General features: G+C 38.6%; 1 long non-coding RNA gene across 1 annotated transcript in view; it reads right to left on the bottom strand.

Moving 5' to 3' along the window:
* LOC125331050 overlaps positions 1-16413 on the bottom strand; it is a 110692-nt gene that overhangs the window by 59037 nt on the left and 35242 nt on the right. The window contains exon 5 of the long non-coding RNA XR_007205839.1: positions 9512-9623. This is a non-coding gene — a long non-coding RNA (uncharacterized LOC125331050). The remainder of the gene's footprint in view (positions 1-9511; positions 9624-16413) is intronic.

Genomic DNA, 16413 nt, shown 5'->3' with positions numbered 1-16413 from the left:
CACATTACTAATATACTTCAGGTTTCTTTTGTCATTTGTATGAGAAAGGGTACCAATTAATCTACAAATAGAACTCATTTTGTATTTTAAAGGTAGAGGTGCATGCAAGATTTATAGAGAAATATTTATCCTTACAGACATCATGAAGATTAACTCACATAGGACTAGTATTACAAGAATTCAACAAAAACCCCTCAAAAGTGAGCAGAGCAGTATTCAACTCCAAAAAGAAGGGGAAAAAAAATCATACATAACTGATAGTTAGTTAAAAATAATTTCAGGAAACAGAGTCAAAGAGAAAATTCTTATTTTCCCACTCCTACAGCTTTTAAAAAAGTATTGAATGGAATTTAAAGTTAAAAAAAAAAAAAAGAAATCTAGTGTTCTGGTCTTATCTGTAAGTCTCAGTCAGCTATACCTTTTTATGAAACTGATTTGATTTAGAAAAGAAGTTAAATATCATCTTCAAATGAATCAAGATGATGTGCTCTGCTAAGAATTCACCAGCCCACAAAATAGAACTCATTTGAAAGGCAAGGTCTGTACTGCATGAGTCATTAACACATTCAAGCATTCTGGATAAGATTCAACAGGAAAAAACAAAACAAATCAAAACCTCATAAGAGCATTGTGCACACATCTGAAATGAGAGATGCAGAGAACTGAAAATGGAAAACTTCCTTTTTTTTCCTGAATCCACTGGTTTTGGACTCACAATAGACTTAAACTATACTATATAAGTGTCAGGCACACAGTTTGATAACACTGCAATCTTCTCATTTAATTTTTATGACAATGCAGCACTATCTTCTATTCAGAATTGTCTTCTATTCTAATCTCACACAAGCACTCCTGTGCACTCAAGAATTGATGACCCTACATTATCCATCCCCCAACCCACCCCTCACAACTCCAACCAGTGAATCCAGATACCCCACATGTGGACTTCATTTCACAGACTTAGAATATGCTTTGTAAAACTACAGGAAAAGGAAGATTACACTATTTTTTTTTCTCAATAGTTTCAAGCCATATAAAGTTGTGTGGATGAGATTCAGCCTGGTGTATAGATTTATGGATTCCCTTAACATCTTAATGTACAGCAAGATATTTCATTATATTCATATTTATACTTAAAATAATCAGCAGAAAGGTTAAGAACAGGCACAAAAAGCTCATTTGTTGTGACATCTTCCCAAGGTTATAGAGCCCTTCTTACAACTGCCTTCTCAGAGAAACTGGTGCTCAGAAAAGCAGGGAAGGTTTTCTGGGACACATTATCATTTTACAGCAATCTGAAGTGTTGCTTTAGGATCTTCCCCAGGGTAGAGGGAGGAGACAGGGATGCAAAGTCACAAATTGCAACAGAAATCTTTGGTCCGCTTTACAGCCCACTTCTAAAAAAATACAATTTTATTCTAATGTAAAATAAGAGGAGTAAAAACACCCAGTATTTCCAAAAAAAGAAGTGCCACTCCTATGTCTTGGCAAATAGATAGGTGGCACCCATGTTTCAAAGGCAGTGCTGTATAAATTAAGATGGTTTACTTACTCTTCATGGCCCAGGTTTAGAACTGGTGCCCTTTAAGAATCACTTTCTTAGTGCAGCAAAGATCTGCCATATAACAGCAGACTACTCCCCAAGAAGTGAAGTGTTTAATACAATATTCTCAACTGCTAAAAAGAGGGAAGATTTCTCTCTTCTACCTCCATGCCACCAGCAAAACCACACTGAGCCCAGCCCCTGCTCTCTCACATTCCAAGGAGCCTAAGTATTGAAACTTCAGAGGCTGAAACCAAGCAATCACAGTTCCACATCCATAATGGAAATGCCATTAGAAAAACAGGGAAACATCACAGCAGCACTGCAGCAGTGGAGCAGAAAGGCTTTGCTTGGCTCACACCTGCACCACGAGCTGGGCCATGGACAACAAACACCTGCAGCTCACTCTCTCTCTTCTGAGGCAGAAATGCTTTTAGCAGCTGCGACTTGATCCCTGATCACCACTTTTGGGGGCATGCCATTCCCAGGCAAGGTGTTTCTGTTTGCATTACAGCAGATCCTGAGACCTCTTTGTCAACTTGCCCTGTCTTCAAAACCCTTGGCAAGCTCGTAGGGCACATGGCAAAGCTCTTGGCTCTCTCAGCTGAGCCTGAGTACAGAGATAGTGCTCTCCTTTAAAATTCACTCCACAGGGTAACAGAGTCCCGGGCATAGCCTGGAGGGCAGGGAAGAGAGCTGTTATCCAGTAGTTAGGCAGTTACATTATTGTTGAGTTACTTGCATTATCCATTATTTACTCACACTAGGCCATTCAGCCACCAGACCTCCCTGCATTATGCTTGGCTGGGTGAAAAGCTGTGGTCTCTTTGCTGAAAGGAAGATAGAAGACACATTCATCTCCTTGTACATATCCCATTTGAAAGACTGTTTTTAAACACCTGGCAGTCAAGTGATTAATAGCCTTCCAAGAAATATTAATGTTAGAATACTAAAATTAATTCACATTTCTTAAATCATACAAGAACCGCAGAATTCATATTTCACTAAATGTTTTGATAACTGCTAGAAATGCAAGAAATAGCCTTGTTCAAAATGAAGTTACTGTCTTTAACATCTCTAGAAGTATATGGTATGTCTACAACATACCTAAAAATAGCCAGTGATAAGTGAACAGGATTGGTCCTTTCCCTAGCACAGTCATTCATTTAAAACACAGAGATGTGTGCAGTTTGCATCTCTGGGCCACTGTGAAAACACTATATTTTCATTATATTATTACAGTACCATCATCATCTATAGATGGTAGTATTTAATGTTATTAATAAAACTTACAGTGATAAAAAAAAGTCACCATCCATAATAATAGCTGAGCTCAAAATAAAGCACCAGCTGATGGCTGAGACTTTAAACACATCACCATTAACTGCCTATCAAATAAAATATATAATTTCATTACAGTCTAATATAGAAAGCTTTAACAATTCGCTTTCATAGTTCACTTAATAAGAAAATGGAACAAATACTAACACCCCTTCTTTGTGAAACATATATTTACCTAGGTGCTTTTCAACAGGTCACACCACCTAGTTCTGATGGGAAGGAAGTGGAGCAACAAAACACCTCCTCAAATACTTTCTGTAGCGCTTTTATGCCTTCTGCACATTCCCAGGCACTAACTAATTAATTACAACTCACTGATGCAGGCAATCACTCAAGCACGCACATGAAGACCAGAATCAGGGCTGGAGCTTAGGAGCATCTGGTTCTCAATTATGGGACTGCTCTGTGAGAGCACAACGCTCATCTGCCTGTTCCACACATGGCAGCAGAGCTTATTTATAGTTGCTACTCAGGAAGCTGTAATTTGTATTAAAATACGTAATGACTGAATTACTCTTCAGTGCCTGTACTTCAGAATAACAAAGTGTTCCCAGCAATCCCCATACTATCTAAAGCTGTAGCTAATACCAAGGATTTGTTTGAAAGGCAACCTAAATTGGAATGAAACCTGACCTTTCTACGGCAGAGAACAACTGTCACGGTTTTAATCAGGCATATTTCACTAATACCACCAAGCAAAATTCTTGCTCATTCATACCAACCTACAGGTGGCTGCTGAACAGTAACAGGCTACACAACATCAAGTAGTGGTCAAATGTAACACAGAAGCTCAGAGTCGTGCTTTAAAACAAATCTGTAAAAACACAACCAGCTTCTTACACTGCCCGTTTGTCCTTCCCTCTCATGCCTAAGCCACCTAGAGCAAAGTGCTAATCAGGGCTCTGCTCACTCGGAGCTTTAAAGTGCATGTAAAATTCCTCCTTGCCTGCTCCCCACCAGCTACCCCTTCGCTCCACCCTGCTGTGCATCTCACACACCTGGCAGGCAATTGCTGGTTCACACAATTAGTTTGTAATCTCCACCAGTTACATTATCACCTGCTCTGCCTACAAATCCGCGGCCCTCCCACCTCCTCCAATTAGCAAGTTCTTACTTAATCCTTTCTAGCTTGGAGTTGGGAAACATAATTTCTATAGAGAAATTAATTAACTCTTTCCTGAAACACTTTTCAGTTTGTTAAAGCCAGTTTGTTCTTCCGAATGAAAGAACACAAATCTGCAGGAATCCTCCAAGCGTGAGATGAAATGCTGCACTCTCCTTAGCAGCCAAGTGACTCTGGTTCCTTAGGCAGGGGTGCACCTTGTTCCACACATGCGTTACAATGCCTAGGCTTTAATAATCCAATTGTAAAAGGTTATGTAAATTAAAATTAGATTACATGAAATGTCCTTGTTAACTGGTTTGTAATACATCTGTACAACACAGCATCCCAAGGACATTCCATTTCTGCCAGTAAAATATTTAAGTGATGTGATTGAAAAAAGAAGGGATGATTTTGCTCATCATTTATACACTTGGGAGTTTGGAAAAGATGTTTCTTCTACCTAAATCCCTGTAAAGAAAGCTTATGAGTCATAAGCAAGTTACGTGGGTGCAATAACAGCAAGCAGAGTTATACAACACCCCAAAAAAACCCCTGTAGTACAGATTGAGAAAACAGGCTTGTTTTGCCTAAGAAGAATGACAGTGGATGTAAGTCATCAAGTGTGTGACAGTCTGGTGAAAAGAGATAGGAACAGCCTGTCTTAGAGTACACAGAGCAGAGGGCTTCAGATGCAGAAAATAAATAATTCATCTTCAGGAAAAAGCAAAGCAAAAAATCCCAACTTTCTGATGGAAAAAGTAGTGAAAAACAGGTAAAGAAACAGAGTGTTTAAAAGAGTTTTATTATGTTCAAAGGAGTTGTCCATTATGTTCATACATTTCCAGAATTCTGTTCTGAATACCTCGATCATGTCCAGAATAAAAGTTTGTGGTGAAATCAAAACTTGAGATGTTTCCCCACAGTCTAGGTCAAGTTAAATAACTTTATCATTCCTCACAGGTGTGCACATCCACTTCTTGCTGCAATAATCCAAGTTCTGCACCTGAAAGCCAAGCAGAACTGGAAACTATCTAGTGATATCACCAAGCCTAAATTCTTTTTTCCTTCTGGTTTATTCCCCATGCTATCATCTCAAATACCATTCTCTAAACTTTAAGATATCTTCTCTAAGATATCTTTATGGGTTATTTCCCGATTTTAAAAGTCCTTTTATTTTCTGACATATTGTCAATATTGTTCATGTATGTCCTAGTTAAATGATTCTTTACCTCATGATTGCTGTTAGCTTGTCTTAAACATTGAGAATATGGATAATTAAAAGGAGAAGTCACAGGTTTGAATCCAAGAAAAGCATTGGCATACAATTCACCTATTATTTCAATGCCCCTAGGAGTTCCTTTCCATCTCAGTTTCTAAAATCCATAAAACTAAGACAAAAAAACACTTTTACTTCCACATACAACTCACTAGATATATCTTTAATATCTGTATTCCTCTTCTGCCCCTTGTCAAAACCACTTAGAGAAAACATGGATAGAGAAAACTACATTCAAAAAACTGTGAGACTTTGCTGCTGAGCCTATTAACTTGTGAGTTTAAGGATACTTCCTCATTTTCATATGGATTGTAGGGAAAGCAGATTCTGACATTGCAGAATCAATAACAGAGATGTCAGGAAGTTCTTGCCATTATATTTCAAGTACAAAACATGAAGAACATGACAAGAGTAACATCCTTGTTTTACTGAGCTACAGCTACCAACTCAGGAAAATATGGGAAAACCTGATTGCAGCCTTGGATAGAAATTTCCTGAAACCTTTTCCACCCGCGGCTGAGAAGTGTTGACACTAACCTGGGGGCCAGTTCTGAAATCCAGTAGCACTTGTCCAAACAAACAGTACATGCTCAGTGGGGCTCCTGGGCACACAAACTGTAAATATTACACCCCTGACACAGATTTCTCATTTGTTCATCTACTTAACCACGCTCATGATACTTGAGCTGAATCAGCTTTCAGCCATGCTGCAAACTGCCACCACAGTTTGCAGTTTTACTGGATAAGATATCACAACACTACTTGCTGAATCAATAATGTTAATACAAGATAGAACTTATTTTACTTCAAGAAGAGGACAAAGAGCGCTGTGGATCACTACATCAATTTCATTTTCCTGAACTACACAACAATTCTGTCAACACAACCGATGGTAACTTTATTTCAGTTTTGGTAATTTTTTTTTTTCTTGTTTCCATGTATTTAGGGCCTGAAAAAAAGGAACAGTACACAAAATATTTACTTTCCTGCCTTTGGGTTTGTGCAGCTGAACCTGAACAGACTCAGATGAAACAAACTTTCCTCTGTGTTGGCCAGTACTCGGGGCCCCAGTTTGGTCCACCAAAGAGCCAGTTAGTGGACTGGAAATTCAGTTAGGTCATAAGTACCTGTGAGATATTGGATCAGGGATTTTAATTTAGAGAGAAATGATCAATTGGACTAAGAACTGTATTTAACTGCATATTGATAGATGCAGAAATATTCCTAAAATCACAGTACTGTAGCAAAAATATTGGTTCCTTTGCTTACATGTAAGTTGTAGAAACCTCTAAAAGGTACATAATTCTCTCATACATATCACAGAATTGTTCAAAGTGACTTACAGAGGTATTACAACCTTTTCATAATATTTTAATTTATTCTAATATGTTTTCCATATGGCCAAATTGTAATATTTTCTTATGCACAAGAGTCTAACATCCTATAAACCTGTGTCAATTTTATAAACAATTTTCAATAAAAGCCTTCTCCTGCAAAAAGTTAAATTCATGCATACAAATGAGGGTGGGATACGGACCTGAAGGACTAACCCTGCCAGATGCTGATTTCAACAGGGACTTTGCTACTACAGTGCCGCTTTCAAGACAGATTTAAGAGAAAAATTATTTTTATTATTTCAAGTCTATTTGCTTAAAAGCCTTGGACATTTTTGTGATAAATTTCAGAATTAGGCTTTACTTGAACTTTTAAAGACGGATAACAAATTCTTCAATTGTGACTCTCTGATCTGATCAGAGGCAATCAGAAAGAGACAGAAAATGATTCAACTCTTTGGTATATGATTACTCTGTGCAGATAAAGCCACAAGTCCTCCCTTCCCTACCTTCACTCCAGGAGCTTGAAGTACTCCTGCTTCTGCCACTCATGTTTAGTTGTGTTTATGTTTAATCTGAGTCAAACTGTGCCATTTTTAGTGATGCAAAAACACTCTGCCATTTCTCTGTGCTTCTGGAAGATGTTACAAATAAGGAAGGAAAGGGGGATGAACATGACCTTATCCAAAAAGCCCTGCAGTTTTCCTTCTACTTTGGAAAAAGCTGGGTTTGTGTTTTCTTAGGGTAGAGGTATGTTAGTTTAACATAATGCCAATCAAACTCTACAGGTTAAAAGGGCATAGCTTGTTTATATTCAGTTCTGATATTAGCCAGTAAAGGGATTGAAAAGCAGCTGTCTGGACTTCAGGGACAGTATTTGAGATAAAACAATTGCAATATTTGGATAATTAAAACATATTCCCAACAATTATTTATAATCTGCCATTTATTTTGACAATATTTTTGAACTGCAAATGGATTAAATTACCCTAAAATTTAAATTTAATTAAAAAATTCAGAAATCCATACCTTAAGTCAGAAGGAGTTTAGTTTTAGCTCTCTCATTTTATAATTTGAAAATTCATTGGAACTGGCATTGGTGACCACAAAATACAGTAGGAAAATTGTAGGCTATGCAAGAAAAATCTGAATCTGATCTACAAAGGACCAGTGTTTTGTCACTTGTTTTTATTATAGTATCCATTTTACACAAATAGTGCATTGACAAATTACTATGTTTTAGAAATATTCGGGGCTAACTTACGTCCACTCTCTAGATCAAAAGCACATGCAGGGAAAAAGAAAAGAAATAAAATGCTTGAGTTTGCCATTTCTTCTGATAGTTACCCAGGAAGATTTAGGCTGGTTTTGTGGGTTCAATTTTTTTTTTCTCTCTCCTTTTTTCTTATCACATTGAATAGGATTTATTAACTCCTTTTGCAGAGTTCTATGTAAAATCTCACCTTGGTTTTAATCAAAATTTCACTACCAAACTGACTGGGGACTGCTTACAAGCTCCTCAGCCCAGTCATCAACTTTAGAAGACTCAGAGATATGTTAAAGAGGAAACAATACCAGAGTACATTGGCACAATTACCATCTTTTATTGCACACTGTTGATTAAACCATCAGATCTCCATGGAAACCACTTACATTTTCTAGAGCCCAATATTAAGACAGGTTTTATTAAGGTGTCAAAAAGGATGGGACTTACTTACTGAGTTCTCCTAGTTTGTCCCAGCTTCCCAAGTGGAAGAAAATGAAAGTATTTTTAACCACAATTAAAAAATGGCCTCTAACTTTGCTAACAAATAGTATTAATTGGAGAATTAATATATATCAGAGAAGAGAAATATTTCATTATGCAAGACCCTATTATCAGTGCCATAGATAGACAGCTTCAGGCCCTAAAAGGATATCAAGGGCATGGCAAGTGCTTTGACCTCCCAGCTCTGGTGATTGTAACACAGTGTAGTTGAGGCCACCCTTTTGAATTTTTAGAACGTGTGGCATTTGACTGAAAATACAGTAGTTACCCTGATTGTTTTTAAATGGAGCAAAATGCTCTTTATCCAAGTTTCAAGACTATATGCAGCTGGTGCAATGATTCCTGGCCAGCTTCAAAAGTTTCCAACCTTATCTTGCAAGTCTCCTAAGCTGCTTCAGAGACTGCCCAGCTGAGGTTTGCCAGGAGCAGCCAGGGGTCTGTTGCGTGGGGTTGGTTGGTTGGTTGTAGTGTAAATCCCCCGGGGGTGAGGCAGCCTGCACCAAGCATGCCAGCACCTTCCCTCCTGGTGGCACCACGGCTGAAATGGCCTGCAAGGGCACTGTCTGGAGCACTCCATGTCACCTGTGTACCCACAGCCTGCCTTAGTCAGAATTTTTATAAGTGATCATTTCACCTCTGATCAAGTTTTGTGTTCAATCTGCTTGAAACCTAATCGGAGGACAAGTTTCTCAATGATAATATCTCAAAATCTGAATGTCTTTCTAGGACAAAATCTGACATTTTCATAGCTTCAGCCTTGGTAGGGGGTGGCTACCATATTTTAAACATCCTGAAAATTCAGCCCTCTAGGTCTTGTTGAAAGTGGCCACATAGAATTTTATTCACCAGCTGTTATGATATTGATAACCACCGGGATAAGGGGTTTGAAGTTCAAAGGAAAAAGTAAAAGTTATTGACAAAAGCTAAAGTAAAATCCCCCCTGCTTCCTTTCAGATTTAGAGCCATTTGATAACTAAGCATTAACTAGTAACTGCATATGACTTTCAGTTTTGTTGTACAGGTTTTCTGATATTTAGAAGCTATAAAGAAAAAGAGCAAACATTTCAAAAATCAAGAAGAATAGAAACCATAGGATTCTTCAGACAAATGTAGTGTACACAGCACACTTTGGAAAATCACATACATGGCAAAACCAGAACCCGTAACGGAGTGGGAGGTATGGACTGATGAAGGAAGTGGAAGGCTGGGTCTTGGGCTTCAGGCCAGGGCAGCTTCCAGAAATAAAAACCGAAGTTCTGTTGGGGGAAAGACAAGAAACAAGTTAGTAAAACCAGACAGAAATTAAAACTTGGTCATTTTTCTTCCTCTACAAAGAAATTGAAGAGGTTCACATATGGACTGGAGTAACTATTTCTGACTGAATAGCACACAGCCATAACTTCACTTGTCCCTTATTTTAAATGATTGCCCCACAAAGCCTGTGTCAGGTCTGACACTGGTCCAAGGCCTCAGGCCATGGTATGATCTGCTGTGTTCTATCATGTGGGGAACAACCCACTCCTTCCTTTCCAGCCTCTCATCAAGGCTGATCCTTACAAGGAGGCTGCCATGGTTCATCAGCTGCTCCATATGCTCCTTCTCTAAGTCTTGAGTGGGTCTCACAGCCTTTTTTTAACACCAACATCTGCACTCACCTTGCCTAAGAAAGAACATTTATCAGCTCCTCTGCCTTGCACAGACTTGTTCATGACTCCTTAGCTATTGTGATGGTCAGTACCCAAAAATGGAAATTTTACAGCTCTAAATTCATAGCACTGAAAGGATGAAAGTTTCAGATCAAGAAAACCTTTTCATCACTGACACTACTTCATTAGCAAAGCCAAATAACCAGTCTGTGCTAAACATAACAGTTTGAAAACTGAGGGCCAGGCACCTTCAGAGGAAAAGGAGTTCACTGACCTGACTAGTTCATTGAAGCATTTCCCCCTTCATTATAAGTATTAGTTTATTAGTGGCTGGGTTTAGTTGAAACCAGATGTTTCTGATTTTTTTGAAGACAACTTTGCTGTGATGGCTCTGAAGCCAGCGTTACCCTCCAGCCCTAGGTGTATGTGCAGGTTGGGAGTCAATTAAGCTACAGATCAGCTATAAAATTGCTCATAATTCCTGATCTACACTATTTGCTGACCATGAGATTACATCACTCAAGACACTGGAAATCACAATTTCTTACATTTCTATCAAACCCCAGTTCCCTCCCAGCCTGGGAACTTTTCACTTGTCTCTGGCAGAGGGAATGTCCTCTTACAGAGGGGGCAGATTTCTTACCTAGGAGAGCAACTCTCAAGTCAGTTAGAACAGCATAAAACTTCCATAGCTCCTTGATATTAACAGAACCTTCACATTTATGCTATTGCAGTAGACAAAGAGAGATAAGTTAATGACACCTCAAAGCTAAGCAAATCAATCACACAGCTCTCATTCCCAAATCCTGGACTGCATCACATCATGTGAGCCTCTCCAGCTCTGACTGGATGCTGTTGGAACTTTTGATGGTGCAGGACAAGACATGAGATAAATAAAATGCACATTTTTTTTCCTCCTTGCCTGCCTCATGCTGACCAGAGAGGAAATGACAACCAGATGCCCCTGTGACCCACAGTTCCCCTGAGGTGACCGATCCAAGTGTAACATGTGGTCACCTCATTTGGGAAGGAGCCAAAGCCTGCTCTGTTTAATTGGCCGAATGGTCCCCTACAGCTGCAACAGATTAGGGACAAATTCTCTTCAAATAAAGTTGTGCTTTTTTCTCCCCATCCCCCCTTTAATTTGGGGGGTGTTGGGGAGAAATCATGCCTGGAGAAACATGTGTACATACACACATGACTGAAGTTAATAAAAGTGTCAGGTAGGCAAACAAAATACCATTTATTTTTAAGCAGCAATAAAAGACCACATTGATGTCTAGAAGGAATCAGGCAACTGGGGAGCTCCAGAGAGAGGGAGTGTAGTGGTGTCTCATGAATCATTCCAAAAGTTTTCTCTGATCTTTAATACCAGACTCAGTGACTTTGGGAAGGGGGCAGGGTGCAAACATTTGCAATGCCAAGTCCTAAGCCCCCTCTTTCTAATTCTACAGCACTTCACGTGTGAGGGGATGAAAGCAGCCTGGCTGGATCAATCTGCTGCAAAGAGCAGTATAAGCTGCGAGAGCCATCTTGGAGGGCACTTTCAGGCCTGGCCTGGCCTGTCAGTGAGCTCTGTAGTTATTTTAAAGAATAAAAAGCATATTTTAAAGACTGGAATTTTAAAGATAAAGACATCTTCAGGGCAGAAGCAGGATGTTCATTTACCTAGAGATCCACTATCTAAGAAACTTCTGATGGAAATGCTATATTTAGCAGCCATTCATCTGGCAAAGAAGTGCTCTGCTATTCATTATAATCTCAAATTTTCATGAAAAGAAGCTCATTTTCTTAGACTTTGCAGAGGCTGAGTTTTAATGTAGGGGCTTTTGTTCCCTTTCAGATTATTCTTACTGTGTTTTTCTTTCATTGCTTGGTCTTCATCTTGGGTGTGGAAATGAACTCTTTAAGGGACACATGTAGAACAGACTATGGACATATCTTGGGGTAAAGAGGTGACAAGAGTTCTCTTCCAACAGTTCTGGAGGCACAAGCAGATGCCAAACTGTTCTTTTGTGCAGATTCCTCTGGATCCTCCCAGAAAGCTTGTAAATTTTTAGAGATCCATTCATCAAGTCTGATGTAATATAAAGATTAGTGTTCCTACCTAAGCCTAAGGAAATATTATCTTCCTTTACCAGTGGGCCATTAGGAAATGAAGTGCAACAGAAATGCAGAGTGGGAAGATCACTACACATCAAATATTCATTCTGCACATTTTGGGGGAAAACAGAAAGAGTAAAATACATTACTTTTGCCACATGCGCTGCTATACTTATTCAAGAAAAAAATGATGGTTCTTTTATTTAGACAGTGATTTGATAGCCCAGTGCCATCCACTTGATTATAATCATTACATTAAACATAACCACATACCATACAGTCAGAGCAGTTATACAATTATAGTAAATGTTCCAACTCAATTTTTCTACATGCCTTCCATGCCAACTTCATGGATTAGAGATGCTGAAGACAGCAACAGTCATTTGTAAGAAATAATTCAACTGGAGCTGTTGCTGTGCCTTAAATGGTCATTTATTTTTTAAAAATAAAATTTAAAAAATCTGCAGATAGATTTGTTGTTCATTTAACTGAAAGGAGGAACCTTAGTAAGAAACTGAAAACTCTGAAGTTGAGAACAAATACCTGTATGTAGGTCAGCAGCGTGTGTTCAGCTCCCACTAAGATCTGAACACGCTCAGAGCCACAGACTTTGGTTGAAAAATTTTTCTACCCTCAAAAGATTAGACAGAATGAGAAAGCTCCCCTCACTTTGGGGTATCTAAGTGTTTAATTCTCACCATTCTTATTAATTGTCTAATTTGTTAACTTCCCCCAAAATATCTTCTGAAGAGGGAGGGACTCAAAGAACAATGAAAGATGAAATGAGTAATTGGGAGATATTTTAGAATATTTTAAATACTTTGAAGAAACCCCTCTAGTTCTCTCTGTCCACATGCAGAGGTATTTTATTCCCCTTCACTGCATACACTGGCATTAATTGGTTTTGCATGTGTCCATCAAAAAGACAAATATATATCTACTAATAAACATTTAGAATTGTAGTGGTGGGCTCGGTAGTGCTGGGTTTATGGTCAGACTCCATAATCTTAAAGGTCTTTTCCAACCTAAATGATGCTATGGCTCTATGATTTACTTCAGAACAACGCAGCTCCATCAGCATGAGAATTCATAAGTATTTGCTGTGTACTCATCTCATAAAAAAAACAAACGTAATTTCTTTTATCACTAAATACAGGCTTTTCCTCAGGCAGCAAAATGGTTTTACAGCACTTTTTAAATAGGATGCCAAAGGGGTGGGAGTGGGCTGAGCCCAGCACATGCTCACATTGTTCTCCAATGCTATCATCTCAAAAGACAGCGGAGGAGGAAAAAGGGCCCTCAGTGCCAGAAACATCTGCCTCAATGGGTCAAACATGATGGTGCACTTTGGACAGAGCCCTTAGGCTCAAGGATGCTGTCTTCTCGTACTCAACTAAACTTGAAGTGTTTTACATTGGGAACAAAGACACTGAGAAATTCTTAGCTGGACACCTGTTTATTCAATCTACCACCTTTCTCCCACTGTTACCTCATTAAAATATTAATTATATTCATTCTATACTCCTATCAGGATTTTGTCAAGTACAGGACTGCATTGTCTAGAAAACCATCAAAGGCAAAAGCAAAATCCACAAATGGTAAAACACAGAGAATACTTCGGACTTTTTCCTTTCCTACTCCTGGTTTAGAATCATTATCAAAATCTGATTTAAAACATGGACAACTGAAAACCTGGCCTTGAGGCTGCTGTGACAAATCTGTTTCATACTGGTGCATAATCACAGTTTTCACAAAAGATTATGTGATAACCCAATGTCAGTTTATGGTCTCCTTATACACCATAGATAGTTATCTCAAGTTTTTCTCATATTGGTATCCAGGTTGAATAATAAAAAACAGTGTGGATCTGTGTTATCCCTTGTCATTTTTATTTCCCCCCCCCCATTTCTCTCCTGTCCTGCAGCCCTGGTGAAAAAAGTCCCATTCTTCTGCTGTGACATTGATTGGATGAATTTGGTCAAATGAGAGGAGCACAGAAGTCCAGAACAGTAATGAGTTTTTCCAAATGGTTGTCTTGGACACATATGATTCTTAACCCATTTTTTATTACAAATAAAATCAATTTTATGGAAATGCGCTATCACATTGAAAACATACTACATTTATATTTTTGGATTCTTTGAATGTAAAAATTGTCAACTTTTTGCTGACATTATTGCATAAAATACACTTTTGGAAGCAATTAATTTTGTGTAATTCACAGTGTTTGAAAACTGGCCTGTATTTGTGGATTAGACTCTAGTTCTAACTATTTTAAAAATATATTTTTGTGAAACTGACATTTTTCCATATTGGACACAAGTGTGGTTCAGAGACTGTTTAGAGATGGTTTTTTGCTAGTAAAATCCAAACTTAAAACTTAGTCTCTGCAGTGCTGGATATGAAGGTGCCTGTCTCAATAAATTGATAAATATGCCACCACAGTCATAATTGAGGATAACTAGTGCTTGTACAAAAGTACAGGAAAACTGAGCAAATCCAACAGACCAAATCATACACCTGAACTTTCATGCCTTCTCAAAAACCTAGGGAATTCTGCCCAGTTCTGCTGACTCTGACCAGTGTCATGTACCATAACACCCTCCTTCAAGCAGGCTGCTGTATAAATAGGGTTTCTCGTGGAAAACATGACAAAAATCTCTCTATAGAATCCATCACTTCCTGCAGAATTCACCAGTCTATAACTCTGTATGGCCATGAAGTTTAGCAGTGAGCTCCAGATCAATTGCAGCTCTTGACATTTATCTAACTTGAATGCTGGAGAACATACTTTTTGGTTTGATTCCTATCTGTTACCAGCTAAATGGATCAATAATGTTTTTTTTTTCTTTTTCAGTGAGAGAGGGTCTACACTTGACATCTTCTTTTAAAGTTGGGCAGACAGTTTCATTCAAACTGCAATGCTCAGCAACCTCTGATATTCTAGCAGCACCCAGCTGCTCTTCTATTGTTAAGATATGGTTCAAATCTCTACTATAAACCCTTCCTTTTTTTTTTTAAATTAGTTTAAAATGCAGCTGTAAAAATTGCTTTGGGATGAACCTTGGCATGCTGAGCTGACTGCTAGCTTCTTTTTTTCTTGTCTGCCCTCCCCCACCCCACTTTAAAATTTGAATTTAGATTTATTCTGCCTGGAGATAGAGGAAGGAAAACAAGTAATAAAAAGAACTTATTCCAAAACTAATAGGCAGACACCAAGCCATCAGATATCAGGTATGTGGCTTGACTATGTATTAAAAGAAACATATTAGGTAACACATATTTTCAAGTGCCAGGCACGAAAACCTTCACAGCATTAAACTAAAAGATGTAACAGGTAGGTTGGTGTTGAAGGTTATGCATCTGAAATAGATCCTCCATCACCAAGTCAGGATTCTCCTCCAGGCCACCAATTCAGCAGTTCATGGAGCCACTCTGGGGACTGAGGAGGTAGGCAGGACTGAAAGTACTGTAGCAATGCCCTTTAATACACTGCTTTTATCATCAGCAGGTCAATACAATTGTGTATACTGTACATGGAATGTTTCAACAGGTCAGAACATACCACTGCATGGCTGTTTCAGTGCCCCTGCTTCCTCAACAGGGAGTTCGCTCTCCACGGTAATGCAAAGCAGAGTTATTAAGAGGCAGACAGTTAATTGTCATGAGAAAAGGTAATAATATGTGCTATGTGCTGCATTCTCAGTGACTACCACATTGATATAATCAACAAACTACATGAGGTTCAGAGTTAGCCTTTGCTTGTGCTGGAAGTAATTAGCTATTAAATTGATCTCCAACTACTAGAGCCCATGGATAGGATGCCTTCTATCAAGCAGCCTTCCATTATGCCTGAAGCACTAGGATGCACTGCAGAGGACCCTCAAATTTCACCCAGAATTTCCATGCTTGTGTAGAGTTAATTAAGATTGTGCTTAGTCAGTAGAGAAATGTAACATTTTGTACTTGAATTCACACCCATATTTGCTTGCAACTATTAGGATTATAAGTATCAAATAAAAAAAAATGCTAAATGGTGATATCTAAAGTCTTAAAAATTAGTAGAAAAAAAGCTCTTTTTCTGAAAGAAAATTCCAGAAGTTGTATTTGACAATGTTAGAAACCTCCAAAATTGTTCTGAAATCTCAGCACAAGTAGCTGTTTTCGCCTGACATACACACACATTACACACCCCAGGAAAAAAGGCTATTCGTGAAACTTCCTTAGGACCCAGTGACATGGGGCTCCTCACCCTGACAGCAGCAGCACAGTTTAACCAGGGTGATACAGGTAACAA

Source organism: Corvus hawaiiensis, chromosome 10 (genome assembly GCF_020740725.1).
Source record: "Corvus hawaiiensis isolate bCorHaw1 chromosome 10, bCorHaw1.pri.cur, whole genome shotgun sequence".
Classification (NCBI taxonomy): Eukaryota; Metazoa; Chordata; class Aves; order Passeriformes; family Corvidae; genus Corvus; species Corvus hawaiiensis.
Note: the sequence above shows the minus strand (reverse complement) of the source record. Positions and strands in the feature narration are given on the sequence as shown.